At 50.2% G+C, this 26,476-nt stretch overlaps 1 protein-coding gene across 4 annotated transcripts in view; it reads left to right on the top strand.

The window, feature by feature from the left end:
* PPFIA4 (PPFI scaffold protein A4) overlaps positions 1-26,476 on the top strand; it is a 3,163,248-nt gene that overhangs the window by 2,558,298 nt on the left and 578,474 nt on the right. The window lies entirely within an intron of this gene.

Raw genomic sequence — 26,476 nt, 5'->3', positions numbered from 1 at the left:
AATTGTGAGTATTGTTTTAACAAAACTTGAGCCCAAACTAATCGCAAGGCAAATCTAAACATTAAATAACAGTACAGAATTGTTGAGCCTGACATTATTGGCATGGTTTACCCCCAACCTTTCGCCTTCCATCCTCCTGTTTTTGCTGGTCATTTTTGCTGGCTTTAGGACTCTGCACACTTTACCAGTGCTAACAGGTGCTAAAGTACTTGTGCTCTCTCCCTTAAACATGGTAACATTGGCTTACACTCAATTGATAGATTTAATTATTGTAAGACCCTAGTAAAGCGACACTACATTTACCCAGGGCCTGTAAATTAAATGCTACTAGTGGGCATGCAGCCCTGATGATGCTACCCACTTAAGTAGCCTTTTAAACATTCCTCAGGTTTGACATTGCAGCCTACATGTGTGATTTTAAACTGCCATTTTTGACCTGGCAAAGTAAATGTTTTGCCAGTCCTAAACGATCCTTTTATTCCAAAATTCTTAGCAGACACAAGAAAATTGCTTGCCAACGCATTTCATCACCTTCTTAGGACTTCTGCAGCAGGACTGCCCGCCTCTGCTCCTCCCTCCTGCACGCTGCGGTTCCCTGTTATTTCAAAGCCGATACAAGTTTGAAACTTTTGCCACTTAACGACTGGACTCATGAAGCTTTATTGATACTATCTGCCCGTACGGATACTATATTGACCTCAGACTTGCTACATGAGCCTTGCTGATTGGTATGATTTATCTATAAGTCTACATGTAAAACAGCAACGACTATAGGAACATATTTGAGCCCTGAAGAAGTCCCAAGAAGGGGATGAAACGGGTTGGCAAGCAATTTTGTTGTGTCTGCTAAGAATTTTGGAATAAAAGGATAGTGTTTCTACAATCAAAACACCATCGCTTTGTTTTTTCATTGGGAAGCTATGTTTTCTATTTTGCTTTGGTTATAGAAATATCATGCTAGATTGCGGTCATATAATATATTAGTTGTGTTTCTCGGGTGCTGGGTCAATTTTGTGCTTTGTTAGTGGAGGTACTTGTACCTCCTAAATTGGGGTGTATGTGGGTCACACCCCAGACCAAATGCACCGAGGTTTCAGAAGAAATTAGAGGCTGTCGCACTCAATAAGTGTCTGGTGCTAGATCTTAATGCTCTGACCCTCCTTGTCTGAATACTTAAATGGTAAGGTTGGATGAGGTTAAGTCACAATTCTGAAAATGGGACTTTTGGAAAGTTGCCCTTTTTTTTGTCTGAAGCATTTGGTACCGGCAGCCAGTATCCTGGGTCCCATGACTATGTATGGGGGAAGGAGATGTCATCTCCCACAATTGCACATCATAAAGGCTCTGCATGAGCACACTAACAAAGGGTTTGGCACAAGCCTTTTGTTACCCCAGACAAGCTGGGGCCAGGTTGGGGAGACTGGTAATTTCCAGAACCACTGGGGGTGACAACTTGTAGGACTATCTCCTTCTTCAAAGTGGGCTCCAGGTATAAAATGATGGACACACAGACCCAACACTTCAGTACACCTCTGGGGCAGCGGAAAACTCAGATGTACTGTTGTGCTGCTCTGCTAAAAGGACTACTACTCTGTTGCCCTGCTGCCCGAGTGAAAGGACTGTACCTGCATCTTCAACCCACAGTCACCAAGTGACTCCAAGTTTCTGCATATGTTTTTGGCTCCACACTTGTGCTGCTAGTTATTGCTTTTAAAAGATGTCATTTAAAAAAAAAAAGGAGGCAGGTTAAATGACTAATACCAGCAGATCAAATGCTAGATGTTTTCCAGTGGGATATTTGTTTTCAGAGTATGAAAGACATCCTCATCTTATAAGCAGTTGGTCGACCAGAGCATGAAAAAAACATTCTGATTTTCCTGGAGAACCAGTTCAGCAACAAGCAGTATCAACATGGCTTAGAGTAGATGAATAAGAAACGGCCAGGCATTAATCAAGTAATTCTGTTAGTTAAGTACAAGTGATAAATGCATTTCGTGTAAGACCTACAACAATGTGCAGTTAAGGACCTTCTTGAATGCAGCGTTTGTAGTGGGAGATTATTTCTTACCCTGAAGACACTTCTTGAGAAATAGTGTTTGAGAGCAGAGGTTTTCCAAATCTAGCCAGCTTCTCTTGAGCGGAGATTTGCTCTTTAGAACTCTGTTTCTGGTGGAAATCTGCAGATTTTTTGACACTTGGATTTGTTCGTGTGGATCACTGTGCATGTAATATAACAGACTTGCACTCTGACCATTGGTCTAGGAGATGCCAGATTTGGGATGTAAGTGTAATGTTTTGTATTAAGGACCAGGGGAGTTGCTGCATGAATGGCCACTTTAAGGAGACCTGGACAACATATCCACAAGTAGTGCATTATCATAGTCTTTCAATGAAATGATTAAAGCCTGGCTGGCTAGCTTCATGAGCCTATAGAAAACTCTGACCTGGAATCTAGTTTCTGGCCATCTCTTTGATGTGCAGTACAGAGTGTTGTATCCCAGGTTTAAAGACAGGGGATTTTGCTGAATTCATCATGTTGGGTGTGGGGCTCTTGTTCATAGGTTGTTTTACCCTGTAAGAGGGAAGGCCATGGTCTTTGCGGTGGAGTGTTAGCCATTCAAGTTTAGAATTTCCTTAAGAGAGGAACGTAAGGTCTTTGAGGCTACTTGAACTTTTAATCCTAGTATGTAGCTAGGTATCATCTGCATATTGAATAAAAAGATACAGCCTATTTTGTTAGGACATTGTGTTGTGGTTCAATACACAGACTGAAAAGCAAGAGGCTGAGGATGGAAACCTTGAGGAGCTTATATGAAACTTAAATTGGACTGGAGAAGGAACTAATTTTTTGAGGAAGTGTCATCTGTTGTGTTATGATTCTCAATGTACCCCACTACAGGCCTTGGTAGTCTCCTAACCTTTCACCTACATTTACCCTGCCATTGTACTACATAACGCTTTTTGGTGCTGACCTTTTACCTAGTTAGGTGCTGCATAAATTTTGTGTGGTTTTCTCCAAAAACTAGCCTACATTATTATGCATGAGGATTCTCAGAATCACAGCAGGATTACCATCTTCTGCATGATAACTGTATAAGGTTCATCACTATCATCATCCTTGGCCAACCTGATGCAGCAAAGTAGAACCCCTGAAGGTACCTTTTGGGTATATAAGCATCACATCTTCGCTGAGCAAGGCAGAGGAGAAAGACTTTCATGCTGACACACTGACACAAGACGCTGAGGTCCCTGCATGCAGATATTCCAGCATGCAGTGGTCTGACATCCCTCGCAGGGTGTCCAACTCAAGACCAAGACAGGGTCCTTCATTCTCTCATATCAGGTAATGGGGTTGGCTTTTTCCTAGGGGGATTCTTGGCTATCCACCTACATACATGGTAGGTACATTTAGGTACATCTAGTTAGGGCTAGCATCGTAGGAGTACACATTATTACTGTCATCTATTTATATGCCTGCATATATTGATTGTTTTAGCACTATGGAAGAATTCTACCAACTATTTACTCTGTTGGTGCTAATAACTGTATATATCTGTTTCTGTCTTATGGCTGTTGCAGCACACAAATTTTACGCTAGAATGACGCTGGTTCAATAAATGCTTATTTACAAACGTCCCCATCGCTTATTCTGTGTATCTCTCGGAGACAAAGTAAGTACGAGTGACTGAGCGTAAAGTACTGTACTGTTTCCATGATCCCTGAGTTAGGTCAGGGTTGTCATGTTCGATAGTTGGCAGAAACCATTTGCTCCTTGGTAAGAGTAGTGGCACTGTGAGCTAGCTGGTCTACAGGGGAACATATCTGGTGACGGTGTCTGGAATCAATTTGGACACCAATCCCACAGTTTGTTGTCTAAACTCGCATATCCTATATTGATTTATAGAAACTACACAACGGTTGGAAAGATAGCGCCAGAAATGGTCAAATGTTGTTCTTTAAATACCCATTCTGTCACATAGGAGTTTTAGAAGAGTGTCATGGTCAATATTATCAAAGACTGGAAGACCTCCGGATAATCAAGAGGCAGGTGCTTCCTTCATCAAAGAGCAGTGGAGTATCACCTTGAAGTTTAAGAACCGAGGTTTCAGTGCTGTAGCCAGATTAGAAACCAGATTGCAAACCTATAAATAAATGATTACTATTGAGGGAGTCTTCTAGTGGTGCACAACCTTATTATGAATCCAAAGTTACTGTTGGACACAAATACTCTGCCAAAAATATGGCGATGTCAACAATATAATGGAACAGAATATCGCAGGCAAGAATATTGTTTAATATAGTTGAATATAATGTCATTTTAAAATTATTTTGCCATGTTTTATTACTTTTTTGAGTTATAAGACATTATTATTTTTATTGTTATTATGTTTAATTAATTATTAGTAGAGTGTATTTTATTTTGTTTAGTAATATATTTTACAATTGTTTTGCTTTTATTTGAATTTCCTTTATTGTTGGATTATTGGGTTTGTAGGGGAGCAGAGTAGGAAGTTGTATTTTTTCATATTGTCTTAAAGCCCACTACAGAGAGCTATACTGGGTATAAAAGGCCCTGGACCCAAGTTAAGTAACAAGGAAGAGGGCTTTTAACAAGTGGCTAAGCCTGAGAAAGAAGGCTATTAGAATATTTCACTCCCTGAGGGTAGAAGCAGAAAAGCAAACTTGGAATGTTGGAGCAGATGGCGTATGCGAGCCCAGACCTTATCCATTGTCATCCATGGAGCTATCCACATTATAATGTTTTAATATATAATATATAATTGTTTATAAATAATTTATAGGATAGTTTGTTAATTAGATTTTTTATTATGTACGTTATTTATCTGTTATAATTGAATACATTACTTCAATATATTATCATTTAATTGTTAATATACCTACTATTTTTATTTATTGTGTAATACATTTCTTTTCTTGCATTATTTTGATTATTTTTGTATGTGGGTTGTTAGGTTTGTGGGGGAGTAGGGTGGTAAGTATTTTATCATATAGTTAGGATTGTTTACACATTTTTTGTTTCATTATTATATACATTTTCAACAGATATGTTTTATTTAGTAATTCATTATCTAACTGCTAATTAGGTATCTGTCATGTAAATTATTCAATTGTTATTCATACTTCTAGTCATTAATGTAATTTGTCTTGTTTTTTATATTATTTATTTTAGTATACTTTTGTATTTATTGTTTATTATTATTTTGTTCTGTTGCTCTTGTAATTTCTTTTGTGGATAGTTGTGTTTTTTAGGGTGATAGAGTGAAAAGTGTTTTATATATGTGTGCGCCCGAAACGCACCAGGAACATGCACTTCCACGAAGAAAGAAAAAAAACAACAATAATTTAATCACACTTTAATGGGTCCTGCATCGTAATTGGAGTTTTTCATAAGGACTGGTATGTGTATGTACATATAAATATATATATATATATATATGTCAGGCTCCTTGGGGAATGTCCAACAGGTAGGCAGCACTCGGGCACAAGAGAGCTTACCCCATTCGCTTTATTAGGTACAGCAGTCACGTGTGTCCAGAGATTAAGAGCAGCGGTCCACAACCCTGACGCGTTTCGAGTGATTCTCTTTTTCAAAGGGTAGTCGCGGTCCAGAGCGCAAAAGCGGCAACACCTTCCCATACTTTTGCACCATATCGTGAGTCCTGATTGGACGCCTCAAATGAGTAATTCACGTTGCCTGCTGGGAGGTGAAGTCCACTGATATGTCCCCAGATGGTTGCGCTCACATTTCTTTGCTTGTTTACGGCTCAACATGAGGCCCGGCACACGTGACTGCTTCAATCCTTCGATTGTGCCCCACACTTGAAGCCCCTCATTATTAGGAGCCCCGTGGCCCCCATTTCCTGGAGTGGTGCTAGCCCTGCGGCAGGACGGCCGCACATAAATCAGGCTCCTTGGGGAATGTCCAACAGGTAGGCAGCACTCGGGCACAAGAGAGCTTACCCCATTCGCTTTATTAGGTACAGCAGTCACGTGTGTCCAGAGATTAAGAGCAGCGGTCCACAACCCTGACGCGTTTCGAGTGATTCTCTTTTTCAAAGGGTAGTCGCGGTCCAGAGCGCAAAAGCGGCAACACCTTCCCATACTTTTGCACCATATCGTGAGTCCTGATTGGACGCCTCAAATGAGTAATTCACGTTGCCTGCTGGGAGGTGAAGTCCACTGATATGTCCCCAGATGGTTGCGCTCACATTTCTTTGCTTGTTTACGGCTCAACATGAGCCCCGGCACACGTGACTGCTTCAATCCTTCGATTGTGCCCCACACTTGAAGCCCCTCATTATTAGGAGCCCCGTGGCCCCCATTTCCTGGAGTGGTGCTAGCCCTGCGGCAGGACGGCCGCACATAAATCAGGCTCCTTGGGGAATGTCCAACAGGTAGGCAGCACTCGGGCACAAGAGAGCTTACCCCATTCGCTTTATTAGGTACAGCAGTCACGTGTGTCCAGAGATTAAGAGCAGCGGTCCACAACCCTGACGCGTTTCGAGTGATTCTCTTTTTCAAAGGGTAGTCGCGGTCCAGAGCGCAAAAGCGGCAACACCTTCCCATACTTTTGCACCATATCGTGAGTCCTGATTGGACGCCTCAAATGAGTAATTCACGTTGCCTGCTGGGAGGTGAAGTCCACTGATATGTCCCCAGATGGTTGCGCTCACATTTCTTTGCTTGTTTACGGCTCAACATGAGCCCCGGCACACGTGACTGCTTCAATCCTTCGATTGTGCCCCACACTTGAAGCCCCTCATTATTGGGAGCCCCGTGGCCCCCATTTCCTGGAGTGGTGCTAGCCCTGCGGCAGGACGGCCGCACATAAATCAGGCTCCTTGGGGAATGTCCAACAGGTAGGCAGCACTCGGGCACAAGAGAGCTTACCCCATTCGCTTTATTAGGTACAGCAGTCACGTGTGTCCAGAGATTAAGAGCAGCGGTCCACAACCCTGACGCGTTTCGAGTGATTCTCTTTTTCAAAGGGTAGTCGCGGTCCAGAGCGCAAAAGCGGCAACACCTTCCCATACTTTTGCACCATATCGTGAGTCCTGATTGGACGCCTCAAATGAGTAATTCACGTTGCCTGCTGGGAGGTGAAGTCCACTGATATGTCCCCAGATGGTTGCGCTCACATTTCTTTGCTTGTTTACGGCTCAACATGAGCCCCGGCACACGTGACTGCTTCAATCCTTCGATTGTGCCCCACACTTGAAGCCCCTCATTATTAGGAGCCCCGTGGCCCCCATTTCCTGGAGTGGTGCTAGCCCTGCGGCAGGACGGCCGCACATAAACCAGGCTCCTTGGGGAATGTCCAACAGGTAGGCAGCACTCGGGCACAAGAGAGCTTACCCCATTCGCTTTATTAGGTACAGCAGTCACGTGTGTCCAGAGATTAAGAGCAGCGGTCCACAACCCTGACGCGTTTCGAGTGATTCTCTTTTTCAAAGGGTAGTCGCGGTCCAGAGCGCAAAAGCGGCAACACCTTCCCATACTTTTGCACCATATCGTGAGTCCTGATTGGATGCCTCAAATGAGTAATTCACGTTGCCTGCTGGGAGGTGAAGTCCACTGATATGTCCCCAGATGGTTGCGCTCACATTTCTTTGCTTGTTTACGGTTAATAATGAGGGGCTTCAAATGTGGGGCACAATCGAAGGATTGAAGCAGTCACGTGTGCTGGGGCTCATGTAGAGCCGTAAACAAGCAAAGAAATGTGGCCGCAACCATCTGGGGACATATCAGTGGACTTCACCTCCCAGCAGGCAACGTGAATTACTCATTTGAGGCGTCCAATCAGGACTCACGATATGGTGCAAAAGTATGGGAAGGTGTTGCCGCTTTTGCGCTCTGGACCGCGACTACCCTTTGAAAAAGAGAATCACTCGAAACGCGTCAGGGTTGTGGACCGCTGCTCTTAATCTCTGGACACACGTGACTGCTGTACCTAATAAAGCGAATGGGGTAAGCTCTCTTGTGCCCGAGTGCTGCCTACCTGTTGGACATTCCCCAAGGAGCCTGATTTATGTGCGGCCGTCCTGCCGCAGGGCTAGCACCACTCCAGGAAATGGGGGCCACGGGGCTCCTAATAATGAGGGGCTTCAAATGTGGGGCACAATCGAAGGATTGAAGCAGTCACGTGTGCCGGGGCTCATGTAGAGCTGTAAACAAGCAAAGAAATGTGAGCGCAACCATCTGGGGACATATCAGTGGACTTCACCTCCCAGCAGGCAACGTGAATTACTCATTTGAGGCGTCCAATCAGGACTCACGATATGGTGCAAAAGTATGGGAAGGTGTTGCCGCTTTTGCGCTCTGGACCGCGACTACCCTTTGAAAAAGAGAATCACTCGAAACGCGTCAGGGTTGTGGACCGCTGCTCTTAATCTCTGGACACACGTGACTGCTGTACCTAATAAAGCGAATGGGGTAAGCTCTCTTGTGCCCGAGTGCTGCCTACCTGTTGGACATTCCCCAAGGAGCCTGATTTATGTGCGGCCGTCCTGCTGCAGGGCTAGCACCACTCCAGGAAATGGGGGCCACGGGGCTCCTAATAATGAGGGGCTTCAAATGTGGGGCACAATCGAAGGATTGAAGCAGTCACGTGTGCCGGGGCTCATGTAGAGCCGCAAACAAGCAAAGAAATGTGAGCGCAACCATCTGGGGACATATCAGTGGACTTCACCTCCCAGCAGGCAACGTGAATTACTCATTTGAGGCGTCCAATCAGGACTCACGATATGGTGCAAAAGTATGGGAAGGTGTTGCCGCTTTTGCGCTCTGGACCGCGACTACCCTTTGAAAAAGAGAATCACTCGAAACGCGTCAGGGTTGTGGACCGCTGCTCTTAATCTCTGGACACACGTGACTGCTGTACCTAATAAAGCGAATGGGGTAAGCTCTCTTGTGCCCGAGTGCTGCCTACCTGTTGGACATTCCCCAAGGAGCCTGATTTATGTGCGTCCGTCCTGCCGCAGGGCTAGCACCACTCCAGGAAATGGGGGCCACGGGGCTCCTAATAATGAGGGGCTTCAAATGTGGGGCACAATCGAAGGATTGAAGCAGTCACGTGTGCCGGGGCTCATGTAGAGCCGTAAACAAGCAAAGAAATGTGAGCGCAACCATCTGGGGACATATCAGTGGACTTCACCTCCCAGCAGGCAACGTGAATTACTCATTTGAGGCGTCCAATCAGGACTCACGATATGGTGCAAAAGTATGGGAAGGTGTTGCCGCTTTTGCGCTCTGGACCGCGACTACCCTTTGAAAAAGAGAATCACTCGAAACGCGTCAGGGTTGTGGACCGCTGCTCTTAATCTCTGGACACACGTGACTGCTGTACCTAATAAAGCGAATGGGGTAAGCTCTCTTGTGCCCGAGTGCTGCCTACCTGTTGGACATTCCCCAAGGAGCCTGATTTATGTGCGGCCGTCCTGCCGCAGGGCTAGCACCACTCCAGGAAATGGGGGCCACGGGGCTCCTAATAATGAGGGGCTTCAAATGTGGGGCACAATCGAAGGATTGAAGCAGTCACGTGTGTCGGGGCTCATGTAGAGCCGTAAACAAGCAAAGAAATGTGAGCGCAACCATCTGGGGACATATCAGTGGACTTCACCTCCCAGCAGGCAACGTGAATTACTCATTTGAGGCGTCCAATCAGGACTCACGATATGGTGCAAAAGTATGGGAAGGTGTTGCCGCTTTTGCGCTCTGGACCGCGACTACCCTTTGAAAAAGAGAATCACTTGAAACGCGTCAGGGTTGTGGACCGCTGCTCTTAATCTCTGGACACACGTGACTGCTGTACCTAATAAAGCGAATGGGGTAAGCTCTCTTGTGCCCGAGTGCTGCCTACCTGTTGGACATTCCCCAAGGAGCCTGATTTATGTGCGGCCGTCCTGCCGCAGGGCTAGCACCACTCCAGGAAATGGGGGCCACGGGGCTCCTAATAATGAGGGGCTTCAAATGTGGGGCACAATCGAAAGATTGAAGCAGTCACGTGTGCCGGGGCTCATGTAGAGCCGTAAACAAGCAAAGAAATGTGAGCGCAACCATCTGGGGACATATCAGTGGACTTCACCTCCCAGCAGGCAACGTGAATTACTCATTTGAGGCGTCCAATCAGGACTCACGATATGGTGCAAAAGTATGGGAAGGTGTTGCCGCTTTTGCGCTCTGGACCGCGACTACCCTTTGAAAAAGAGAATCACTCGAAACGCGTCAGGGTTGTGGACCGCTGCTCTTAATCTCTGGACACACGTGACTGCTGTACCTAATAAAGCGAATGGGGTAAGCTCTCTTGTGCCCGAGTGCTGCCTACCTGTTGGACATTCCCCAAGGAGCCTGATTTATGTGCGGCCGTCCTGCCGCAGGGCTAGCACCACTCCAGGAAATGGGGGCCACGGGGCTCCTAATAATGAGGGGCTTCAAATGTGGGGCACAATCGAAGGATTGAAGCAGTCACGTGTGCCGGGGCTCATGTAGAGCCGAAACCAAGCAAAGAAATGTGAGCGCAACCATCTGGGGACATATCAGTGGACTTCACCTCCCAGCAGGCAATGTGAATTACTCATTTGAGGCGTCCAATCAGGACTCACGATATGGTGCAAAAGTATGGGAAGGTGTTGCCGCTTTTGCGCTCTGGACCGCGACTACCCTTTGAAAAAGAGAATCACTCGAAACGCGTCAGGGTTGTGGACCGCTGCTCTTAATCTCTGGACACACGTGACTGCTGTACCTAATAAAGCGAATGGGGTAAGCTCTCTTGTGCCCGAGTGCTGCCTACCTGTTGGACATTCCCCAAGGAGCCTGATTTATGTGCGGCCGTCCTGCCGCAGGGCTAGCACCACTCCAGGAAATGGGGGCCACGAGGCTCCTAATAATGAGGGGCTTCAAATGTGGGGCACAATCGAAGGATTGAAGCAGTCACGTGTGCCGGGGCTCATGTAGAGCCGTAAACAGGAAAAGAAATGTGAGCGCAACCATCTGGGGACATATCAGTGGACTTCACCTCCCAGCAGGCAACGTGAATTACTCATTTGAGGCGTCCAATCAGGACTCACGATATGGTGCAAAAGTATGGGAAGGTGTTGCCGCTTTTGCGCTCTGGACCGCGACTACCCTTTGAAAAAGAGAATCACTCGAAACGCGTCAGGGTTGTGGACCGCTGCTCTTAATCTCTGGACACACGTGACTGCTGTACCTAATAAAGCGAATGGGGTAAGCTCTCTTGTGCCCGAGTGCTGCCTACCTGTTGGACATTCCCCAAGGAGCCTGATTTATGTGCGGCCGTCCTGCCGCAGGGATAGCACCACTCCAGGAAATGGGGGCCACGGGGCTCCTAATAATGAGGGGCTTCAAATGTGGGGCACAATCGAAGGATTGAAGCAGTCACGTGTGCCGGGGCTCATGTAGAGCCGTAAACAAGCAAAGAAATGTGAGCGCAACCATCTGGGGACATATCAGTGGACTTCACCTCCCAGCAGGCAACGTGAATTACTCATTTGAGGCGTCCAATCAGGACTCACGATATGGTGCAAAAGTATGGGAAGGTGTTGCCGCTTTTGCGCTCTGGACCGCGACTACCCTTTGAAAAAGAGAATCACTCGAAACGCGTCAGGGTTGTGGACCGCTGCTCTTAATCTCTGGACACACGTGACTGCTGTACCTAATAAAGCGAATGGGGTAAGCTCTCTTGTGCCCGAGTGCTGCCTACCTGTTGGACATTCCCCAAGGAGCCTGATTTATGTGCGGCCGTCCTGCCGCAGGGCTAGCACCACTCCAGGAAATGGGGGCCACGGGGCTCCTAATAATGAGGGGCTTCAAATGTGGGGCACAATCGAAGGATTGAAGCAGTCACGTGTGCCGGGGCTCATGTAGAGCCGTAAACAAGCAAAGAAATGTGAGCGCAACCATCTGGGGACATATCAGTGGACTTCACCTCCCAGCAGGCAACGTGAATTACTCATTTGAGGCGTCCAATCAGGACTCACGATATGGTGCAAAAGTATGGGAAGGTGTTGCCGCTTTTGCGCTCTGGACCGCGACTACCCTTTGAAAAAGAGAATCACTCGAAACGCGTCAGGGTTGTGGACCGCTGCTCTTAATCTCTGGACACACGTGACTGCTGTACCTAATAAAGCGAATGGGGTAAGCTCTCTTGTGCCCGAGTGCTGCCTACCTGTTGGACATTCCCCAAGGAGCCTGATTTATGTGCGGCCGTCCTGCCGCAGGGCTAGCACCACTCCAGGAAATGGGGGCCACGGGGCTCCTAATAATGAGGGGCTTCAAATGTGGGGCACAATCGAAGGATTGAAGCAGTCACGTGTGCCGGGGCTCATGTAGAGCCGTAAACAAGCAAAGAAATGTGAGCGCAACCATCTGGGGACATATCAGTGGACTTCACCTCCCAGCAGGCAACGTGAATTACTCATTTGAGGCGTCCAATCAGGACTCACGATATGGTGCAAAAGTATGGGAAGGTGTTGCCGCTTTTGCGCTCTGGACCGCGACTACCCTTTGAAAAAGAGAATCACTCGAAACGCGTCAGGGTTGTGGACCGCTGCTCTTAATCTCTGGACACACGTGACTGCTGTACCTAATAAAGCGAATGGGGTAAGCTCTCTTGTGCCCGAGTGCTGCCTACCTGTTGGACATTCCCCAAGGAGCCTGATTTATGTGCGGCCGTCCTGCCGCAGGGCTAGCACCACTCCAGGAAATGGGGGCCACGGGGCTCCTAATAATGAGGGGCTTCAAATGTGGGGCACAATCGAAGGATTGAAGCAGTCACGTGTGCCGGGGCTCATGTAGAGCCGTAAACAAGCAAAGAAATGTGAGCGCAACCATCTGGGGACATATCAGTGGACTTCACCTCCCAGCAGGCAACGTGAATTACTCATTTGAGGCGTCCAATCAGGACTCACGATATGGTGCAAAAGTATGGGAAGGTGTTGCCGCTTTTGCGCTCTGGACCGCGACTACTCTTTGAAAAAGAGAATCACTCGAAACGCGTCAGGGTTGTGGACCGCTGCTCTTAATCTCTGGACACACGTGACTGCTGTACCTAATAAAGCGAATGGGGTAAGCTCTCTTGTGCCCGAGTGCTGCCTACCTGTTGGACATTCCCCAAGGAGCCTGATTTATGTGCGGCCGTCCTGCCGCAGGGCTAGCACCACTCCAGGAAATGAGGGCCACGGGGCTCCTAATAATGAGGGGCTTCAAATGTGGGGCACAATCGAAGGATTAAAGCAGTCACGTGTGCCGGGGCTCATGTAGAGCCGCAAACAAGCAAAGAAATGTGAGCGCAACCATCTGGGGACATATCAGTGGACTTCACCTCCCAGCAGGCAACGTGAATTACTCATTTGAGGCGTCCAATCAGGACTCACGATATGGTGCAAAAGTATGGGAAGGTGTTGCCGCTTTTGCGCTCTGGACCGCGACTACCCTTTGAAAAAGAGAATCACTCGAAACGCGTCAGGGTTGTGGACCGCTGCTCTTAATCTCTGGACACACGTGACTGCTGTACCTAATAAAGCGAATGGGGTAAGCTCTCTTGTGCCCGAGTGCTGCCTACCTGTTGGACATTCCCCAAGGAGCCTGATTTATGTGCGGCCGTCCTGCCGCAGGGCTAGCACCACTCCAGGAAATGGGGGCCACGGGGCTCCTAATAATGAGGGGCTTCAAATGTGGGGCACAATCGAAGGATTGAAGCAGTCACGTGTGCCGGGGCTCATGTAGAGCCGTAAACAAGCAAAGAAATGTGAGCGCAACCATCTGGGGACATATCAGTGGACTTCACCTCCCAGCAGGCAACGTGAATTACTCATTTGAGGCGTCCAATCAGGACTCACGATATGGTGCAAAAGTATGGGAAGGTGTTGCCGCTTTTGCGCTCTGGACCGCGACTACCCTTTGAAAAAGAGAATCACTCGAAACGCGTCAGGGTTGTGGACCGCTGCTCTTAATCTCTGGACACACGTGACTGCTGTACCTAATAAAGCGAATGGGGTAAGCTCTCTTGTGCCCGAGTGCTGCCTACCTGTTGGACATTCCCCAAGGAGCCTGATTTATGTGCGGCCGTCCTGCCGCAGGGCTAGCACCACTCCAGGAAATGGGGGCCACGGGGCTCCTAATAATGAGGGGCTTCAAATGTGGGGCACAATCGAAGGATTGAAGCAGTCACGTGTGCCGGGGCTCATGTAGAGCCGCAAACAAGCAAAGAAATGTGAGCGCAACCATCTGGGGACATATCAGTGGACTTCACCTCCCAGCAGGCAACGTGAATTACTCATTTGAGGCGTCCAATCAGGACTCACGATATGGTGCAAAAGTATGGGAAGGTGTTGCCGCTTTTGCGCTCTGGACCGCGACTACCCTTTGAAAAAGAGAATCACTCGAAACGCGTCAGGGTTGTGGACCGCTGCTCTTAATCTCTGGACACACGTGACTGCTGTACCTAATAAAGCGAATGGGGTAAGCTCTCTTGTGCCCGAGTGCTGCCTACCTGTTGGACATTCCCCAAGGAGCCTGATTTATGTGCGGCCGTCCTGCCGCAGGGCTAGCACCACTCCAGGAAATGGGGGCCACGGGGCTCCTAATAATGAGGGGCTTCAAATGTGGGGCACAATCGAAGGATTGAAGCAGTCACGTGTGCCGGGGCTCATGTAGAGCCGTAAACAAGCAAAGAAATGTGAGCGCAACCATCTGGGGACATATCAGTGGACTTCACCTCCCAGCAGGCAACGTGAATTACTCATTTGAGGCGTCCAATCAGGACTCACGATATGGTGCAAAAGTATGGGAAGGTGTTGCCGCTTTTGCGCTCTGGACCGCGACTACCCTTTGAAAAAGAGAATCACTCGAAACGCGTCAGGGTTGTGGACCGCTGCTCTTAATCTCTGGACACACGTGACTGCTGTACCTAATAAAGCGAATGGGGTAAGCTCTCTTGTGCCCGAGTGCTGCCTACCTGTTGGACATTCCCCAAGGAGCCTGATTTATGTGCGGCCGTCCTGCCGCAGGGCTAGCACCACTCCAGGAAATGGGGGCCACGGGGCTCCTAATAATGAGGGGCTTCAAATGTGAGGCACAATCGAAGGATTGAAGCAGTCACGTGTGCCGGGGCTCATGTAGAGCCGCAAACAAGCAAAGAAATGTGAGCGCAACCATCTGGGGACATATCAGTGGACTTCACCTCCCAGCAGGCAACGTGAATTACTCATTTGAGGCGTCCAATCAGGACTCACGATATGGTGCAAAAGTATGGGAAGGTGTTGCCGCTTTTGCGCTCTGGACCGCGACTACCCTTTGAAAAAGAGAATCACTCGAAACGCGTCAGGGTTGTGGACCGCTGCTCTTAATCTCTGGACACACGTGACTGCTGTACCTAATAAAGCGAATGGGGTAAGCTCTCTTGTGCCCGAGTGCTGCCTACCTGTTGGACATTCCCCAAGGAGTCTGATTTATGTGCGGCCGTCCTGCCGCAGGGCTAGCACCACTCCAGGAAATGGGGGCCACGGGGCTCCTAATAATGAGGGGCTTCAAATGTGGGGCACAATCGAAGGATTGAAGCAGTCACGTGTGCCGGGGCTCATGTAGAGCCGTAAACAAGCAAAGAAATGTGAGCGCAACCATCTGGGGACATATCAGTGGACTTCACCTCCCAGCAGGCAACGTGAATTACTCATTTGAGGCGTCCAATCAGGACTCACGATATGGTGCAAAAGTATGGGAAGGTGTTGCCGCTTTTGCGCTCTGGACCGCGACTACCCTTTGAAAAAGAGAATCACTCGAAACGCGTCAGGGTTGTGGACCGCTGCTCTTAATCTCTGGACACACGTGACTGCTGTACCTAATAAAGCGAATGGGGTAAGCTCTCTTGTGCCCGAGTGCTGCCTACCTGTTGGACATTCCCCAAGGAGCCTGATTTATGTGCGGCCGTCCTGCCGCAGGGCTAGCACCACTCCAGGAAATGGGGGCCACGGGGCTCCTAATAATGAGGGGCTTCAAATGTGGGGCACAATCGAAGGATTGAAGCAGTCACGTGTGCCGGGGCTCATGTAGAGCCGTAAACAAGCAAAGAAATGTGAGCGCAACCATCTGGGGACATATCAGTGGACTTCACCTCCCAGCAGGCAACGTGAATTACTCATTTGAGGCGTCCAATCAGGACTCACGATATGGTGCAAAAGTATGGGAAGGTGTTGCCGCTTTTGCGCTCTGGACCGCGACTACCCTTTGAAAAAGAGAATCACTTGAAACGCGTCAGGGTTGTGGACCGCTGCTCTTAATCTCTGGACACACGTGACTGCTGTACCTAATAAAGCGAATGGGGTAAGCTCTCTTGTGCCCGAGTGCTGCCTACCTGTTGGACATTCCCCAAGGAGCCTGATTTATGTGCGGCCGTCCTGCCGCAGGGCTAGCACCACTCCAGGAAATGGGGGCCACGGGGCTCCTAATAATGAGGGGCTTCAAATGTGGGGCACAATCGAAAGATTGAAGCAGTCACGTGTGCCGGGGCTCATGTAGAGCCGTAAACAAGCAAAGAAATGTGAGCGCAACCATCTGGGGACATATCAGTGGACTTCACCTCCCAGCAGGCAACGTGAATTACTCATTTGAGGCGTCCAATCAGGACTCACGATATGGTGCAAAAGTATGGGAAGGTGTTGCCGCTTTTGCGCTCTGGACCGCGACTACCCTTTGAAAAAGAGAATCACTCGAAACGCGTCAGGGTTGTGGACCGCTGCTCTTAATCTCTGGACACACGTGACTGCTGTACCTAATAAAGCGAATGGGGTAAGCTCTCTTGTGCCCGAGTGCTGCCTACCTGTTGGACATTCCCCAAGGAGCCTGATTTATGTGCGGCCGTCCTGCCGCAGGGCTAGCACCACTCCAGGAAATGGGGGCCACGGGGCTCCTAATAATGAGGGGCTTCAAATGTGGGGCACAATCGAAGGATTGAAGCAGTCACGTGTGCCGGGGCTCATGTAGAGCCGAAAACAAGCAAAGAAATGTGAGCGCAACCATCTGGGGACATATCAGTGGACTTCACCTCCCAGCAGGCAATGTGAATTACTCATTTGAGGCGTCCAATCAGGACTCACGATATGGTGCAAAAGTATGGGAAGGTGTTGCCGCTTTTGCGCTCTGGACCGCGACTACCCTTTGAAAAAGAGAATCACTCGAAACGCGTCAGGGTTGTGGACCGCTGCTCTTAATCTCTGGACACACGTGACTGCTGTACCTAATAAAGCGAATGGGGTAAGCTCTCTTGTGCCCGAGTGCTGCCTACCTGTTGGACATTCCCCAAGGAGCCTGATTTATGTGCGGCCGTCCTGCCGCAGGGCTAGCACCACTCCAGGAAATGGGGGCCACGGGGCTCCTAATAATGAGGGGCTTCAAATGTGGGGCACAATCGAAGGATTGAAGCAGTCACGTGTGCCGGGGCTCATGTAGAGCCGTAAACAGGAAAAGAAATGTGAGCGCAACCATCTGGGGACATATCAGTGGACTTCACCTCCCAGCAGGCAACGTGAATTACTCATTTGAGGCGTCCAATCAGGACTCACGATATGGTGCAAAAGTATGGGAAGGTGTTGCCGCTTTTGCGCTCTGGACCGCGACTACCCTTTGAAAAAGAGAATCACTCGAAACGCGTCAGGGTTGTGGACCGCTGCTCTTAATCTCTGGACACACGTGACTGCTGTACCTAATAAAGCGAATGGGGTAAGCTCTCTTGTGCCCGAGTGCTGCCTACCTGTTGGACATTCCCCAAGGAGCCTGATTTATGTGCGGCCGTCCTGCCGCAGGGATAGCACCACTCCAGGAAATGGGGGCCACGGGGCTCCTAATAATGAGGGGCTTCAAATGTGGGGCACAATCGAAGGATTGAAGCAGTCACGTGTGCCGGGGCTCATGTAGAGCCGTAAACAAGCAAAGAAATGTGAGCGCAACCATCTGGGGACATATCAGTGGACTTCACCTCCCAGCAGGCAACGTGAATTACTCATTTGAGGCGTCCAATCAGGACTCACGATATGGTGCAAAAGTATGGGAAGGTGTTGCCGCTTTTGCGCTCTGGACCGCGACTACCCTTTGAAAAAGAGAATCACTCGAAACGCGTCAGGGTTGTGGACCGCTGCTCTTAATCTCTGGACACACGTGACTGCTGTACCTAATAAAGCGAATGGGGTAAGCTCTCTTGTGCCCGAGTGCTGCCTACCTGTTGGACATTCCCCAAGGAGCCTGATTTATGTGCGGCCGTCCTGCCGCAGGGCTAGCACCACTCCAGGAAATGGGGGCCACGGGGCTCCTAATAATGAGGGGCTTCAAATGTGGGGCACAATCGAAGGATTGAAGCAGTCACGTGTGCCGGGGCTCATGTAGAGCCGTAAACAAGCAAAGAAATGTGAGCGCAACCATCTGGGGACATATCAGTGGACTTCACCTCCCAGCAGGCAACGTGAATTACTCATTTGAGGCGTCCAATCAGGACTCACGATATGGTGCAAAAGTATGGGAAGGTGTTGCCGCTTTTGCGCTCTGGACCGCGACTACCCTTTGAAAAAGAGAATCACTCGAAACGCGTCAGGGTTGTGGACCGCTGCTCTTAATCTCTGGACACACGTGACTGCTGTACCTAATAAAGCGAATGGGGTAAGCTCTCTTGTGCCCGAGTGCTGCCTACCTGTTGGACATTCCCCAAGGAGCCTGATTTATGTGCGGCCGTCCTGCCGCAGGGCTAGCACCACTCCAGGAAATGGGGGCCACGGGGCTCCTAATAATGAGGGGCTTCAAATGTGGGGCACAATCGAAGGATTGAAGCAGTCACGTGTGCCGGGGCTCATGTAGAGCCGTAAACAAGCAAAGAAATGTGAGCGCAACCATCTGGGGACATATCAGTGGACTTCACCTCCCAGCAGGCAACGTGAATTACTCATTTGAGGCGTCCAATCAGGACTCACGATATGGTGCAAAAGTATGGGAAGGTGTTGCCGCTTTTGCGCTCTGGACCGCGACTACCCTTTGAAAAAGAGAATCACTCGAAACGCGTCAGGGTTGTGGACCGCTGCTCTTAATCTCTGGACACACGTGACTGCTGTACCTAATAAAGCGAATGGGGTAAGCTCTCTTGTGCCCGAGTGCTGCCTACCTGTTGGACATTCCCCAAGGAGCCTGATTTATGTGCGGCCGTCCTGCCGCAGGGCTAGCACCACTCCAGGAAATGAGGGCCACGGGGCTCCTAATAATGAGGGGCTTCAAATGTGGGGCACAATCGAAGGATTAAAGCAGTCACGTGTGCCGGGGCTCATGTAGAGCCGCAAACAAGCAAAGAAATGTGAGCGCAACCATCTGGGGACATATCAGTGGACTTCACCTCCCAGCAGGCAACGTGAATTACTCATTTGAGGCGTCCAATCAGGACTCACGATATGGTGCAAAAGTATGGGAAGGTGTTGCCGCTTTTGCGCTCTGGACCGCGACTACCCTTTGAAAAAGAGAATCACTCGAAACGCGTCAGGGTTGTGGACCGCTGCTCTTAATCTCTGGACACACGTGACTGCTGTACCTAATAAAGCGAATGGGGTAAGCTCTCTTGTGCCCGAGTGCTGCCTACCTGTTGGACATTCCCCAAGGAGCCTGATTTATGTGCGGCCGTCCTGCCGCAGGGCTAGCACCACTCCAGGAAATGGGGGCCACGGGGCTCCTAATAATGAGGGGCTTCAAATGTGGGGCACAATCGAAGGATTGAAGCAGTCACGTGTGCCGGGGCTCATGTAGAGCCGTAAACAAGCAAAGAAATGTGAGCACAACCATCTGGGGACATATCAGTGGACTTCACCTCCCAGCAGGCAACGTGAATTACTCATTTGAGGCGTCCAATCAGGACTCACGATATGGTGCAAAAGTATGGGAAGGTGTTGCCGCTTTTGCGCTCTGGACCGCGACTACCCTTTGAAAAAGAGAATCACTCGAAACGCGTCAGGGTTGTGGACCGCTGCTCTTAATCTCTGGACACACGTGACTGCTGTACCTAATAAAGCGAATGGGGTAAGCTCTCTTGTGCCCGAGTGCTGCCTACCTGTTGGACATTCCCCAAGGAGCCTGATTTATGTGCGGCCGTCCTGCCGCAGGGCTAGCACCACTCCAGGAAATGGGGGCCACGGGGCTCCTAATAATGAGGGGCTTCAAATGTGGGGCACAATCGAAGGATTGAAGCAGTCACGTGTGCCGGGGCTCATGTAGAGCCGTAAACAAGCAAAGAAATGTGAGCGCAACCATCTGGGGACATATCAGTGGACTTCACCTCCCAGCAGGCAACGTGAATTACTCATTTGAGGCGTCCAATCAGGACTCACGATATGGTGCAAAAGTATGGGAAGGTGTTGCCGCTTTTGCGCTCTGGACCGCGACTACCCTTTGAAAAAGAGAATCACTCGAAACGCATCAGGGTTGTGGACCGCTGCTCTTAATCTCTGGACACACGTGACTGCTGTACCTAATAAAGCGAATGGGGTAAGCTCTCTTGTGCCCGAGTGCTGCCTACCTGTTGGACATTCCCCAAGGAGCCTGATTTATGTGCGGCCGTCCTGCCGCAGGGCTAGCACCACTCCAGGAAATGGGGGCCACGGGGCTCCTAATAATGAGGGGCTTCAAATGTGGGGCACAATCGAAGGATTGAAGCAGTCACGTGTGCCGGGGCTCATGTAGAGCCGCAAACAAGCAAAGAAATGTGAGCGCAACCATCTGGGGACATATCAGTGGACTTCACCTCCCAGCAGGCAACGTGAATTACTCATTTGAGGCGTCCAATCAGGACTCACGATATGGTGCAAAAGTATGGGAAGGTGTTGCCGCTTTTGCGCTCTGGACCGCGACTACCCTTTGAAAAAGAGAATCACTCGAAACGCGTCAGGGTTGTGGACCGCTGCTCTTAATCTCTGGACACACGTGACTGCTGTACCTAATAAAGCGAATGGGGTAAGCTCTCTTGTGCCCGAGTGCTGCCTACCTGTTGGACATTCCCCAAGGAGCCTGATTTATGTGCGGCCGTCCTGCCGCAGGGCTAGCACCACTCCAGGAAATGGGGGCCACGGGGCTCCTAATAATGAGGGGCTTCAAATGTGGGGCACAATCGAAGGATTGAAGCAGTCACGTGTGCCGGGGCTCATGTAGAGCCGTAAACAAGCAAAGAAATGTGAGCGCAACCATCTGGGGACATATCAGTGGACTTCACCTCCCAGCAGGCAACGTGAATTACTCATTTGAGGCGTCCAATCAGGACTCACGATATGGTGCAAAAGTATGGGAAGGTGTTGCCGCTTTTGCGCTCTGGACCGCGACTACCCTTTGAAAAAGAGAATCACTCGAAACGCGTCAGGGTTGTGGACCGCTGCTCTTAATCTCTGGACACACGTGACTGCTGTACCTAATAAAGCGAATGGGGTAAGCTCTCTTGTGCCCGAGTGCTGCCTACCTGTTGGACATTCCCCAAGGAGCCTGATTTATGTGCGGCCGTCCTGCCGCAGGGCTAGCACCACTCCAGGAAATGGGGGCCACGGGGCTCCTAATAATGAGGGGCTTCAAATGTGGGGCACAATCGAAGGATTGAAGCAGTCACGTGTGCCGGGGCTCATGTAGAGCCGTAAACAAGCAAAGAAATGTGAGCGCAACCATCTGGGGACATATCAGTGGACTTCACCTCCCAGCAGGCAACGTGAATTACTCATTTGAGGCGTCCAATCAGGACTCACGATATGGTGCAAAAGTATGGGAAGGTGTTGCCGCTTTTGCGCTCTGGACCGCGACTACCCTTTGAAAAAGAGAATCACTTGAAACGCGTCAGGGTTGTGGACCGCTGCTCTTAATCTCTGGACACACGTGACTGCTGTACCTAATAAAGCGAATGGGGTAAGCTCTCTTGTGCCCGAGTGCTGCCTACCTGTTGGACATTCCCCAAGGAGCCTGATTTATGTGCGGCCGTCCTGCCGCAGGGCTAGCACCACTCCAGGAAATGGGGGCCACGGGGCTCCTAATAATGAGGGGCTTCAAATGTGGGGCACAATCGAAAGATTGAAGCAGTCACGTGTGCCGGGGCTCATGTAGAGCCGTAAACAAGCAAAGAAATGTGAGCGCAACCATCTGGGGACATATCAGTGGACTTCACCTCCCAGCAGGCAACGTGAATTACTCATTTGAGGCGTCCAATCAGGACTCACGATATGGTGCAAAAGTATGGGAAGGTGTTGCCGCTTTTGCGCTCTGGACCGCGACTACCCTTTGAAAAAGAGAATCACTCGAAACGCGTCAGGGTTGTGGACCGCTGCTCTTAATCTCTGGACACACGTGACTGCTGTACCTAATAAAGCGAATGGGGTAAGCTCTCTTGTGCCCGAGTGCTGCCTACCTGTTGGACATTCCCCAAGGAGCCTGATTTATGTGCGGCCGTCCTGCCGCAGGGCTAGCACCACTCCAGGAAATGGGGGCCACGGGGCTCCTAATAATGAGGGGCTTCAAATGTGGGGCACAATCGAAGGATTGAAGCAGTCACGTGTGCCGGGGCTCATGTAGAGCCGAAAACAAGCAAAGAAATGTGAGCGCAACCATCTGGGGACATATCAGTGGACTTCACCTCCCAGCAGGCAACGTGAATTACTCATTTGAGGCGTCCAATCAGGACTCACGATATGTTGCAAAAGTATGGGAAGGTGTTGCCGCTTTTGCGCTCTGGACCGCGACTACCCTTTGAAAAAGAGAATCACTCGAAACGCGTCAGGGTTGTGGACCGCTGCTCTTAATCTCTGGACACACGTGACTGCTGTACCTAATAAAGCGAATGGGGTAAGCTCTCTTGTGCCCGAGTGCTGCCTACCTGTTGGACATTCCCCAAGGAGCCTGATTTATGTGCGGCCGTCCTGCCGCAGGGCTAGCACCACTCCAGGAAATGGGGGCCACGGGGCTCCTAATAATGAGGGGCTTCAAATGTGGGGCACAATCGAAGGATTGAAGCAGTCACGTGTGCCGGGGCTCATGTAGAGCCGTAAACAAGCAAAGAAATGTGAGCGCAACCATCTGGGGACATATCAGTGGACTTCACCTCCCAGCAGGCAACGTGAATTACTCATTTGAGGCGTCCAATCAGGACTCACGATATGGTGCAAAAGTATGGGAAGGTGTTGCCGCTTTTGCGCTCTGGACCGCGACTACCCTTTGAAAAAGAGAATCACTCGAAACGCGTCAGGGTTGTGGACCGCTGCTCTTAATCTCTGGACACACGTGACTGCTGTACCTAATAAAGCGAATGGGGTAAGCTCTCTTGTGCCCGAGTGCTGCCTACCTGTTGGACATTCCCCAAGGAGCCTGATTTATGTGCGGCCGTCCTGCCGCAGGGCTAGCACCACTCCAGGAAATGGGGGCCACGGGGCTCCTAATAATGAGGGGCTTCAAATGTGGGGCACAATCGAAGGATTGAAGCAGTCACGTGTGCCGGGGCTCATGTAGAGCCGTAAACAAGCAAAGAAATGTGAGCCCAACCATCTGGGGACATATCAGTGGACTTCACCTCCCAGCAGGCAACGTGAATTACTCATTTGAGGCGTCCAATCAGGACTCACGATATGGTGCAAAAGTATGGGAAGGTGTTGCCGCTTTTGCGCTCTGGACCGCGACTACCCTTTGAAAAAGAGAATCACTCGAAACGCGTCAGGGTTGTGGACCGCTGCTCTTAATCTCTGGACACACGTGACTGCTGTACCTAATAAAGCGAATGGGGTAAGCTCTCTTGTGCCCGAGTGCTGCCTACCTGTTGGACATTCCCCAAGGAGCCTGATTTATGTGCGGCCGTCCTGCCGCAGGGCTAGCACCACTCCAGGAAATGAGGGCCACGGGGCTCCTAATAATGAGGGGCTTCAAATGTGGGGCACAATCGAAGGATTAAAGCAGTCACGTGTGCCGTGGCTCATGTAGAGCCGCAAACAAGCAAAGAAATGTGAGCGCAACCATCTGGGGACATATCAGTGGACTTCACCTCCCAGCAGGCAACGTGAATTACTCATTTGAGGCGTCCAATCAGGACTCACGATATGGTGCAAAAGTATGGGAAGGTGTTGCCGCTTTTGCGCTCTGGACCGCGACTACCCTTTGAAAAAGAGAATCACTCGAAACGCGTCAGGGTTGTGGACCGCTGCTCTTAATCTCTGGACACACGTGACTGCTGTACCTAATAAAGCGAATGGGGTAAGCTCTCTTGTGCCCGAGTGCTGCCTACCTGTTGGACATTCCCCAAGGAGCCTGATTTATGTGCGGCCGTCCTGCCGCAGGGCTAGCACCACTCCAGGAAATGGGGGCCACGGGGCTCCTAATAATGAGGGGCTTCAAATGTGGGGCACAATCGAAGGATTGAAGCAGTCACGTGTGCCGGGGCTCATGTAGAGCCGTAAACAAGCAAAGAAATGTGAGCGCAACCATCTGGGGACATATCAGTGGACTTCACCTCCCAGCAGGCAACGTGAATTACTCATTTGAGGCGTCCAATCAGGACTCACGATATGGTGCAAAAGTATGGGAAGGTGTTGCCGCTTTTGCGCTCTGGACCGCGACTACCCTTTGAAAAAGAGAATCACTCGAAACGCGTCAGGGTTGTGGACCGCTGCTCTTAATCTCTGGACACACGTGACTACTGTACCTAATAAAGCGAATGGGGTAAGCTCTCTTGTGCCCGAGTGCTGCCTACCTGTTGGACATTCCCCAAGGAGCCTGATTTATGTGCGGCCGTCCTGCCGCAGGGCTAGCACCACTCCAGGAAATGGGGGCCACGGGGCTCCTAATAATGAGGGGCTTCAAATGTGGGGCACAATCGAAGGATTGAAGCAGTCACGTGCGCCGGGGCTCATGTAGAGCCGCAAACAAGCAAAGAAATGTGAGCGCAACCATCTGGGGACATATCAGTGGACTTCACCTCCCAGCAGGCAACGTGAATTACTCATTTGAGGCGTCCAATCAGGACTCACGATATGGTGCAAAAGTATGGGAAGGTGTTGCCGCTTTTGCGCTCTGGACCGCGACTACCCTTTGAAAAAGAGAATCACTTGAAACGCGTCAGGGTTGTGGACCGCTGCTCTTAATCTCTGGACACACGTGACTGCTGTACCTAATAAAGCGAATGGGGTAAGCTCTCTTGTGCCCGAGTGCTGCCTACCTGTTGGACATTCCCCAAGGAGCCTGATTTATGTGCGGCCGTCCTGCCGCAGGGCTAGCACCACTCCAGGAAATGGGGGCCACGGGGCTCCTAATAATGAGGGGCTTCAAATGTGGGGCACAATCGAAAGATTGAAGCAGTCACGTGTGCCGGGGCTCATGTAGAGCCGTAAACAAGCAAAGAAATGTGAGCGCAACCATCTGGGGACATATCAGTGGACTTCACCTCCCAGCAGGCAACGTGAATTACTCATTTGAGGCGTCCAATCAGGACTCACGATATGGTGCAAAAGTATGGGAAGGTGTTGCCGCTTTTGCGCTCTGGACCGCGACTACCCTTTGAAAAAGAGAATCACTCGAAACGCGTCAGGGTTGTGGACCGCTGCTCTTAATCTCTGGACACACGTGACTGCTGTACCTAATAAAGCGAATGGGGTAAGCTCTCTTGTGCCCGAGTGCTGCCTACCTGTTGGACATTCCCCAAGGAGCCTGATTTATGTGCGGCCGTCCTGCCGCAGGGCTAGCACCACTCCAGGAAATGGGGGCCACGGGGTTCCTAATAATGAGGGGCTTCAAATGTGGGGCACAATCGAAGGATTGAAGCAGTCACGTGTGCCGGGGCTCATGTAGAGCCGAAAACAAGCAAAGAAATGTGAGCGCAACCATCTGGGGACATATCAGTGGACTTCACCTCCCAGCAGGCAATGTGAATTACTCATTTGAGGCGTCCAATCAGGACTCACGATATGGTGCAAAAGTATGGGAAGGTGTTGCCGCTTTTGCGCTCTGGACCGCGACTACCCTTTGAAAAAGAGAATCACTCGAAACGCGTCAGGGTTGTGGACCGCTGCTCTTAATCTCTGGACACACGTGACTGCTGTACCTAATAAAGCGAATGGGGTAAGCTCTCTTGTGCCCGAGTGCTGCCTACCTGTTGGACATTCCCCAAGGAGCCTGATTTATGTGCGGCCGTCCTGCCGCAGGGCTAGCACCACTCCAGGAAATGGGGGCCACGGGGCTCCTAATAATGAGGGGCTTCAAATGTGGGGCACAATCGAAGGATTGAAGCAGTCACGTGTGCCGGGGCTCATGTAGAGCCGTAAACAGGCAAAGAAATGTGAGCGCAACCATCTGGGGACATATCAGTGGACTTCACCTCCCAGCAGGCAACGTGAATTACTCATTTGAGGCGTCCAATCAGGACTCACGATATGGTGCAAAAGTATGGGAAGGTGTTGCCGCTTTTGCGCTC

Source organism: Triturus cristatus, chromosome 1_2, assembly GCF_964204655.1.
Source record: "Triturus cristatus chromosome 1_2, aTriCri1.1, whole genome shotgun sequence".
Taxonomy (NCBI): domain Eukaryota; kingdom Metazoa; phylum Chordata; class Amphibia; order Caudata; family Salamandridae; genus Triturus; species Triturus cristatus.
Note: the sequence above shows the minus strand (reverse complement) of the source record. Positions and strands in the feature narration are given on the sequence as shown.